A 9,369-nucleotide genomic window follows, 5' to 3' on the forward strand; every position below is an offset into this window, starting at 1 on the left:
TGTGGAACCAGGTTCCAGTCTGGGTTCAGGAGGCAAACACCGTCTCCACATTTAAGAGTAGGTTTAAGACTTTTCTCTTTGATAAAGCTAATAGTTAGGGCTGGCTCAGGAGAGTCCTGAACCATCCCTTAGTTGCGCCGCTATAGGCCTAGACTGCTGGGGGCAGGGTGGCCGCGGGTCCTTGAAAAGTCTTAAATCACGTTTCCTAAAATTAAGGCCTTCAAGGCCGTAAAAAGGCATTAAATTGTCTTAAATTTAGATCGGGTAGGTCTTAAATATGTTTGTGTCATGTCACGGGAAAATGCAGGCAATCTGTTGTTGAACATTTTTTTCCGGTAGGCTGGCGCTCGTTGTCGCGGTAACATAAACCCATTTGTACAGGTCCTATCCCCTGACCAATCGGCTATCCTAAGCTTAACCACTCACATCCAACCACAAGCTGCTTCGTGGGCGGGTGTTGGCGTGGCCGTAGTCAGTGAGATTTGTTTTTCGGGATTTGTAATTTGCAGCATGCAGGTGATACAGTAATTGTTAATAGCCGTCTAGAAACATGGGGAAATGCAAGTTCAGCGACAAATGGCTTAAAACAACGAGTGTTCTTGTTATGGTCGGTGCCTGAAAATGCTTGAGAAGCAACTGCGTTAGTTCGGAAGATTTTCAAACTTGGGCCAATGGGATCAGAGCGGTGGAATCGCACTACAAAGCAAAAAACACTGAGACTAGCCTACGTAAAGGCACGCCAGCAACCCGCCATCGCTAGTTTCTGCTCCACCGCTAGCAACAATGTCACGCTACACGCTAGATGTTATGCGGGAAATCACAGCAACAACGCCAGCTGACTTCGAGCAATTTGTGGCTCTACGCTAACACTCCGACTGAGGACCGTGACAAGACACAATTCATAAAGGTCAAATGACGGGACTGAAGAAGTGTTCCAAGCAATGCTTCCAGATTCTAGGCTTGTACAGTCATTTACCTGTGGGAAAGACAAGACCAGATACGTGGCTAATTTGATTGGCGCCATATATAAAAAAGACCTCATCACAGAAGTCCAAAAATGGGCGTGCGTTGTAATTATGTTCGCTGAGACACTGAACCAGACACCAAAGCAAACAGCTGACTTTTATGTGCGTGTATCGTTTAAAGTGGTAAGGACACTTTTTGGGAAGGCTTTCTCAAGTGCAAAGTCACTGTTTTGTTTATTATAGTATATGAATTGTTTTCCAAGTATATCACAAAAGCTCAGGAGTAGACATCAAAACTTGAACAAAAATTGGTCACATGGAGACCTGAAAACACACATATACACACACACACACACACACACACACACACACCAACACACACACCCACACACACACCGCAAAACACTCATACACCTGCTGTCCACTCTCTCTCCATGATGAGTCCTCCACAAACTCTGTGTCACACTGTGTCTGTGTCTGTTAGGAACAAATCATATATGAGTCTTTGCATTTTAAAAGCAGCTGGAAATTGGCATTATTATTTTTTTTTGTTCAAAAGGAACAGTGTTTTTTTTAAAATATTCACTTGATGTTATAACCATTTGTTCAAGGACCCAAATGTTCTGAAATATTGTAATATATATTTAGGACAGCAATTACATTTTGTGGTTATGTTTTCAGATTACACACATTAAATCAATGTCTTAACTCAACAGATTATTGTTATTTACCATACTGTTATTTGTGTTTACTTGGAAAGATTACTGTATATTTCCACTTTGTATTTCCATCGTAAATTGGTCTTAAATTTCATTTAGAATTGGTATTAAAAAGTCTTAAATTTAACTTTATATCTGTAGCCACCCATGGGGGACTTCCCATGATGCACTGAGCACCTCTCTCTTCCCTTCTCTCATCTGTATGACACCTCATCCCTTAATGCATGTTACTAACTCAACTTCTTCCCTTTCTGGAATCTGTGCTGCTGTCGCTCCTCTCCTCCTATTTCTTCCTCAGGTGGTTCTGCTCTGGATCTGGTTGGAGTCACCTGCTGCCTCCATGTTCATGCTCGACACCCCTGCTACAATTCTCCATGTCGCTCTTTGTCTCTCTGTATCTGTCTGTCTGTCTCTCTTTCTCTGTCTCTTTCTCTCACCCCAACCGGTCGAGGCAGATGACCGCCCACCCTGAGCCATGGTTCTGCTCGATGTTTCTCGCCTCTAAAAGGAAGTTTTTCCTTGCCTCTGTCGCCTAGTGCTTGCTCTTGGTGGGAATTGTTGGTTTCTTTAAATACCATCACAGAGTACGGTCTAGACCTGCTCTTTTATGAAAAGCACAATGAGATAATTGTTGTTGTGATTTAGCGCTATATAAAATAAATTGAATTGAATTTAATGAGAACTGTTTTCCCAATATATTTGTCTGGTGCGCCACACTTGAACATTTTGGAGAGACAGTGACCACACTGTTAGGCCTATCACAGTAAAGAGTTTGTATGCTCATTCACTTGCATTTTGCAAATTCCACTGTGATCATTTTTATTTTAATTATTTTGCATGGGACATTTTCTAACATAGTGTTTCCACACAAGTGCGTTGTAGCTCTGGTGGCACTCAGAAGTGCCCTGTGAGTACTACATTTACATTGGTGTGGCTGATAGTTGTTCTGGGAACAATACTTTCCTTTTTTAAGTAGTAGACTCAACCCATACCACCCATGTTAATACAGGACAGACATGACTCAAGTTGAATACAAAACTTTATTTAGAAAAAGGAAATGACAAGAAGTTGCAACAACTTACCAGAAAACCATAAAAAAATATTTTTTATAACATACATGTGATAAGATACATTGTTTAGCATCAATACAACTTTTGGGATGTGTGCTATTTTCAGTTTTTCTATTTCTGTTTCTTCAGGAACATTAAGGTCGTATCAGGTCTGAGTAGATGCTTATATTTCTATGACAACCTAAGTATAATTTGCTTCTTCCATTAACACCAGCAGTTAGGTTCCTTTTGATGGTTTTACCTGATGTGTAGCTTGTCTTCCAGGATGTTTAGCTGATGTTACAGTAATTACCCTCCCTTTTCAGGTATACCCTGGCTATTCCTCACATTATGCCCTTTTTAGTCTACCCCCCCCCCAGTTATCTTGTTCAGTTCTCTTCATATTCTTATCTAATGGTCCCCCCCCCCCCCTCCCTTATGCTTTCCTCCCATCTTCATCTCTACCCAACCTTTCCCTTCCCGCTACCATGGTTCCATGTCGGCCGCCGCAGCAGCCTGTGCCCAGGCCACGGTGCCGGTGGCCGGCAGGTTCTTGTACACGGCCCGCTGTACGGGATGAAGCACAAGCCCAGCTGAAGGTGTCGGGCCAGCGACAGTATGCAGCCAGCGCCAGGACCAGCAGAGGGGTGACCAAGAGGACCCACTACCAGCAGAGCCACACAGCCTCCGTCAGTCAGCAGGTCTGAGCAGTAGGGGGTGTGCCTGAGGGCGAACCTGGGGAGCCGTGAGAAGAAAGACAGCATGTAATGGCTGCAGGATGTTGGAGAAATAAGAGTACGTTTGTTATTTAATCGTGTGACCACTTGTGTCAATATTAAAAAAATCTTTGTGTGACACGGGTAGCTTCCTGAGCGTAAGACTTGCAGATTTGCTACTCTCACACAGTTGCACATCCCACCTGGAAGTTGTCTTCCCTTTTCTTCTATCAAACTTTTGTTTGCTGGTCTGGGCATCAAACTGGTTTCTATACTGTATATCTGATGAGCTTATGGTGCAAAGGATCAAAAAATGTGAATCCATCTTACTCAAATACTTTTCAGCAGTACACAGTATTAGAGCTGGGCAATATATCGATATTTAAATATCATGATATGAACAAGATATTGTCTTAGATTTTGAATATGTAATATGGCATAGTGTGTTTTTTTCCTGTTTTAAAGGCTTCATTCAATAAAAGATGTCATTTTCTGAACTTCCCAGACTGTTGTAACTGTTCTTTATTTGCCTTTACCCACTTAGTCATTAAATCCGCATTACTGATGATTATTCATCAAAAATCCTGTGTAAATATTTTGAAATTACCAATAGTCAACACCACAACCTTGATGCGATATTGAGGTATTTAGTCAAAATATTGTGAGATTTAATTTTCTCCATATCGTCCAGCCCTACACAGTATATGATGTAACCGTGACACCACAAAAAGCCTTTGCCGATTTTGCAGCACTAATGTAGGAGGATACAGTTCTTGGGCCCTCTACTGCGTGGCATTATATTTAACATTTGCCATGTCATATTTAAAAGGAAACAGTTGTAGCACAGATGGATATTTTCTTTTAATCTTAAATACTTGTGCGAGGAAGAACAGCACAAAAGATGACATCTCTATGTGGTATGTGTGTCTGTGGTGACGACAGACACTAGTTGATAGTGGGGAGATTTCTCACACACGTGCACTGAATCAATATGCAACTAAATTTCCTTTTCATATGAAGAAAATGAATGAACCTGGTAGAAACTACTGCTGAGAAGTATAAACTATATGTTGAAGTTGTCGAATGTTTACGTGTTGCTGAGCTGAACACTGGGGTAGTGGGAGAGCAGGTATAGGTCAGTTATTGGAGTGTGGGAGAGAGAATGGAGAGACAGCGGCCTGAATCATCCTTATGCCCATGAAGGATGAAGGGAACACTCAAGTGCATTAGGAAAGTGCAGAGAGTAAAAGTATTCAGGACTGATGAGTTCACGGGGAGAGACGAGTATTTATTATTTAGTGGGCATGCTGAGGTAATGGTAAGCTAAAAAGTTAAACATTTCTATATTTAAGATGAAGCTGGTTTGATTCATTAACTTTCAGGAGAAAATGGAGCAGTAGTTTAGTAGTTAAATGATATAAGGCTCTCAGACAGTTGTGAAAAGCTTTAAACGGTAATTTCCAGATCTTGATAGTGCATACGTTTTTTTTTAAAAACTACAAGTTGTTGATGATATCCTGTAGATTTAGTGTTACACCTGTCAGAAAGAATTCCAGCAGAAGAGGAAAGCAAACATCACGGAGGGAGTTGGTAAGTGCAAGCGAGTGATAGAGAGATGGTTCAAACTGCAGTACACAGTTTTATAAAAAGTAAAGGGTAGAAGGAGGGTGCGGCGCCTTTGAGGGTTGTAATAGATGCAATATACACATGTATCCCCATTTTTATCTTTCTTTGCAAGGCATCCAATTGCTCCTGATCTGAGCCAGTTTTATATCGAGAAAACCCTCCTTTTAGAGGGTTTATTTTTCTCTTGTGAAATATTGTGTTGGTGTGTTTCTGAGACAAACTGAATTCCCTCAATAAGTTGTATTCAATGTTGTCTGCTTAATTCCAAGAACCCTAAATCCCACCTGTCTTTCTATGCTTTTTATTCTCCCCCTTTTTTCTTTTGATTTCCCCCCCTCTCTCTCCTCCCAGTCTTGTTAATCCCTCTCTAAGCTGCTGTCACATAGGCCTAATGGTGAAAGAGCAGGAGAACGAATCCTGGTCTCTCCAGTCATTAAAGAGGCCTACAAAGGCCATCAGTATCATTAAAAGTCTCTAAACCTGATGACGTTTGAGGGTAGCCCAGATTAATGCTTACTGACTAATGGGTCAAGTTGTTGTTTTGTCCTTTTATTTTTCAGCTGTTCTGCAATGCATTTTATATTGTCTTACCAAAGCATCCTTTCATTTCACTAGCTACAAACAGTCTTTGAAAGTTTTTGGTTTGACGTCTGGCTCCCAGACTCCTGACCCCTTGCCCCCCAGTTTTTCCAGTTCCTCAACATCAAACAGGTCAACTTCTATCTGATTATAAATCTCCCACTCGCTGACGGCAACCACCCCACCCTAATTCCCCAGGCAGAACTATTCAAACTTTTGGATCAAAGTTATAAGATTAGGACTTTGAGTTTAAAAAGATGGATGTAGCCATCTTCCAGTTACTTTAATTTTATGTTCAATGTAGCAATGTGTAAATGTTTATTCTTTTTTTCTGAAGGAAAATATTAGCTTTATTGTCAACAGATGAATTGTGTATAAAATACTATGAAGTATTAACCATGGTAAATTGTGTCCAACAGTGCAGTAAAACACAAATTTCTGTCCATATGCTCTGTAAATTGAATTCTCCCCACTCCTGAGCTGAGATTAAAAGGTCCAAACAATGCCAGTGACAGTGTGACTGCAATTGGCCAGTGTAGATGACACCTTGCAAAAAAGAGCCCCCACGCTCTCATGAGAAAAAGAAAAATCCTTCAGCATACATACAGTGCTCATTCTCACTCACCCACCCTCTCCCCTCTCCCCGTTTCTTACTGTAGATGCAGAGGACCCAATACCACCATGACAATGGCCGTTGTCAAGATGGTCCCGAACACCAGTCCAGCGAGGCAGGCTTTTATCTGGCAATAATCGGTTCTGAGCGTCACCAGCACCGAGCAGGCCCAGCAGTCCAGGGACCCCGCAGCTCCAGAGGAGCATCACTGCCCCACCGCCGCTCTCGCTGCAGAATAAGGAGGAGGTACGACTACACTGAAGGTGTTTCTCTGTCTCCACCCACAGCGGTGGTTGGCCAGGGAGTTGGAGTTGTGAAGATGCTGGTGGTGGGTTGTTATGGTGATGGTAGTGAGGAGCGGCAGTTCCTCGGACAGGTCCAATGCCTGGTGGTGGCCCCTTCTCTAGAGTACCAGTCATACTCATAGTAAACTGGCAAAAAAAGAAACCAATGAGTTGGGGTGTGAGATGGAAATAGAAACGCTATCAATCAATGACAGGGCTTACAGAATGGCACGTGCTACTGTCAGATGTTTTTGAAACTGTTGGCGCCCCATTAGCTGTTTGGAGGCTATTTATGGAAAACATGTCTTGAAGACTGGGTGAGTGCAGAGGTTTGGTAATACACAATACTTTGGTACCTCATCAAATCACTCTTCGAGGGTCAGTGGCTCTGCGTTCACAAGAGGTTAAGGTTTTATCTGTCAGACAAGGCATTGCGTGATGTCTTCTGTGAGGTGATGATTATCAAGAGCTGCTTGTCCAAAAGGAAAGCCATTATTGCTAAATATAGTTTGTGTAGTAGAGAGATGAAGGCTAACTGCATCAGTCTATTTGTGTACCACTACATGCTTGTGTTTATACGTGCTGTCATGCCTGTGGTTAAGTAGAGATGGTATTAAAGACAGAAGTCCTCCATGTAAAATCTATTTTGATACAAGCTCCTTTGTGTGCATTCATTTGATTTATGACAGATTTTGTAGTACTGTGTTTGGTACAGGTATCCTTACTTCTCAAAGGTCCCAGGTAGACAGGGTCCTCTCTGAGTAACCAGTTTTGGAAAAATCCCAGTAAGGGTGACATAGTCAACCTGTCTTCCTTTTAGCCAAACGACAGCCATATGCTGGTGCTTTGATGTTCTGTAATCTTTAATGTTAATATTTTGCTATAAAGGGACATGCTGAATTATTTGTTACACTTCAACTCTCACGGTATTTTGATAGCTCAGACGTATCGTAAAGTACCATATTAGTATACTTTATTGTATGTGTGCAACACCAAGATGTTCTGACGTTGATGCTTCCACGGCTCGACAGTAACAATTGCCTGGTTGTCCTTGGCAACCAGATTGAGTCAATTGCAACCGTTTCATGGCCTCTGGTTGCCCCCTTTTGTAACACCTGTTCAATATTTGTTTTTTTTAATATATAAACAAATCAAAACTTACAAAACTGGAAATTCTAGTGACAAAAGTAGTCAATATTTATTTGGTTGTCTCTGTAAAGTTTAAACACTATGTTCATGCGCCACATACATTTCAGCTGTTTCAGCGTCAAAATCAAGCTGTTCCCTGAGGCATGGAGAACTTCCGTTGTTAGACTGGATGCTGTGTTTGTTTGTTGCATTGGTTTTCGTTTTTGCGTGCTTTCTTTTTGCATAGTTGTGTATTTGCAGCGTGTCTGCTAATGCTGCACATGTCTTGTCAAATGAATGAAGGTTTTTTTTTAATATGTTTACCCCTGTCCGCCACCGTACTTAGCGTCATGAGCGAGACTAAGTAAGGTTAGAAAAAAAAACTGTGGTTATGTGTTTTGTCACCTTTTCACCTCTTAAGAGTTTGCAGGTATGATTTATTTGTGTGAACAACAAGCTGCTGCTTTAGGTCTAACGAAACTGCTGCCTCATTCAGCCAGATCAACAACTTTAGAACCAGCGCTACAAAAATTGTTTAGTTTCTTTCAATCTGTTTGATAGAACTAGCAGGTCTGACATTATCTCTTAAAGCAGATACAGTCCTCATACATATGACTATTTATTTATTGGATAATGTGCACTAAAACTGAAATTGAATGGATGTAAGTTTAAAAAATAAAAAAAATAAAATAAAACAAATCCTCATATTGTGCTTCTTTTACATCATAATTGACGGTGGATGATAATATTGACGATGCTGTCCTGGATGCTTGAGCGTTGTTTATTTTCCACGTCTCTTTCCTATTGTTGTCCCAAGTGTGTTTTAAGGTGGAGGGTCACGAAGGAAGGACGGCAGGAAAGGTGTAATGCGCACATGCATGTGTGTGAGGTGACTCATTGTGACCCTTACTGAAAGTACATGTTGGCTTTCCACCCTTTTACTCACCGTTCTTCTTATTGTTTGAATAGCTTTTTTGTTTAAATTATATGTCCTGTTGTCGTTGAACCCAATTTAAGGAATTCTACTCAGACTATTGTGCAACTAGGTGTTGCCAGCGTAGCTACCACATCATGGCATGTAGTCATGGCGGTACATCTTGATTGATTCTAAACTCTTCTCACGCTATGTTCTTGCAGTTGTCATGCTGGAGCTGCGGGAGATTTTGTGTTGTTCAAAAGTTTATTATTCTGTTGTTTCTATTCAATTTATTCTATCAGCTGCAATAATCTGTGTCTCAACCTCTTAGACTTGTTGCTTTATGTTCTTTATTGGTAGTAAATAGATATTTTTGCTCTTTTTTTCACTGTAATCAGTTTTATGAGATAAATATGTCTCAGCGGTTGAATCATAAGGAAATGATTTAATGTGTTTGAGTGATGGTTGCACTCGTACTCACATGTGCTGTGGGGCCCGGTAGACCTCTTGGTGTTTGTCCTCCAGATTGTTACTGCTTTTCTCACTTCTTCTCAGACCACTTCTGGCCAGTCAGTCCCCTCACACGTTGTCCCCTTACACTTTACCAAAGATGTTTTTAGTTATCTCTTTATCCCTTCAACTCTCACTCCTCTCTTGGAAACGGTTTTGTTTTCCCCTCCTATCCTTGTGTGAAGTTGAAGAGCGTTTGGTGTGTTTTTGGAGGTTCCCTCCTAACGCCTTATCTGTTTAGTGGTGGTATGTTGGTATGTTGGC

General features: G+C 41.3%; 1 pseudogene; it reads right to left on the reverse strand.

The window, feature by feature from the left end:
- Nucleotides 1-3,169: 3,169 nt before the first annotated feature.
- LOC116669447 (uncharacterized) lies at nucleotides 3,170-9,160 on the reverse strand (annotated as a pseudogene).
- Between the last annotated feature and the right edge of the window lie 209 nt (nucleotides 9,161-9,369).

This window comes from Etheostoma spectabile, chromosome 19 (genome assembly GCF_008692095.1).
Source record: "Etheostoma spectabile isolate EspeVRDwgs_2016 chromosome 19, UIUC_Espe_1.0, whole genome shotgun sequence".
Classification (NCBI taxonomy): Eukaryota; Metazoa; Chordata; class Actinopteri; order Perciformes; family Percidae; genus Etheostoma; species Etheostoma spectabile.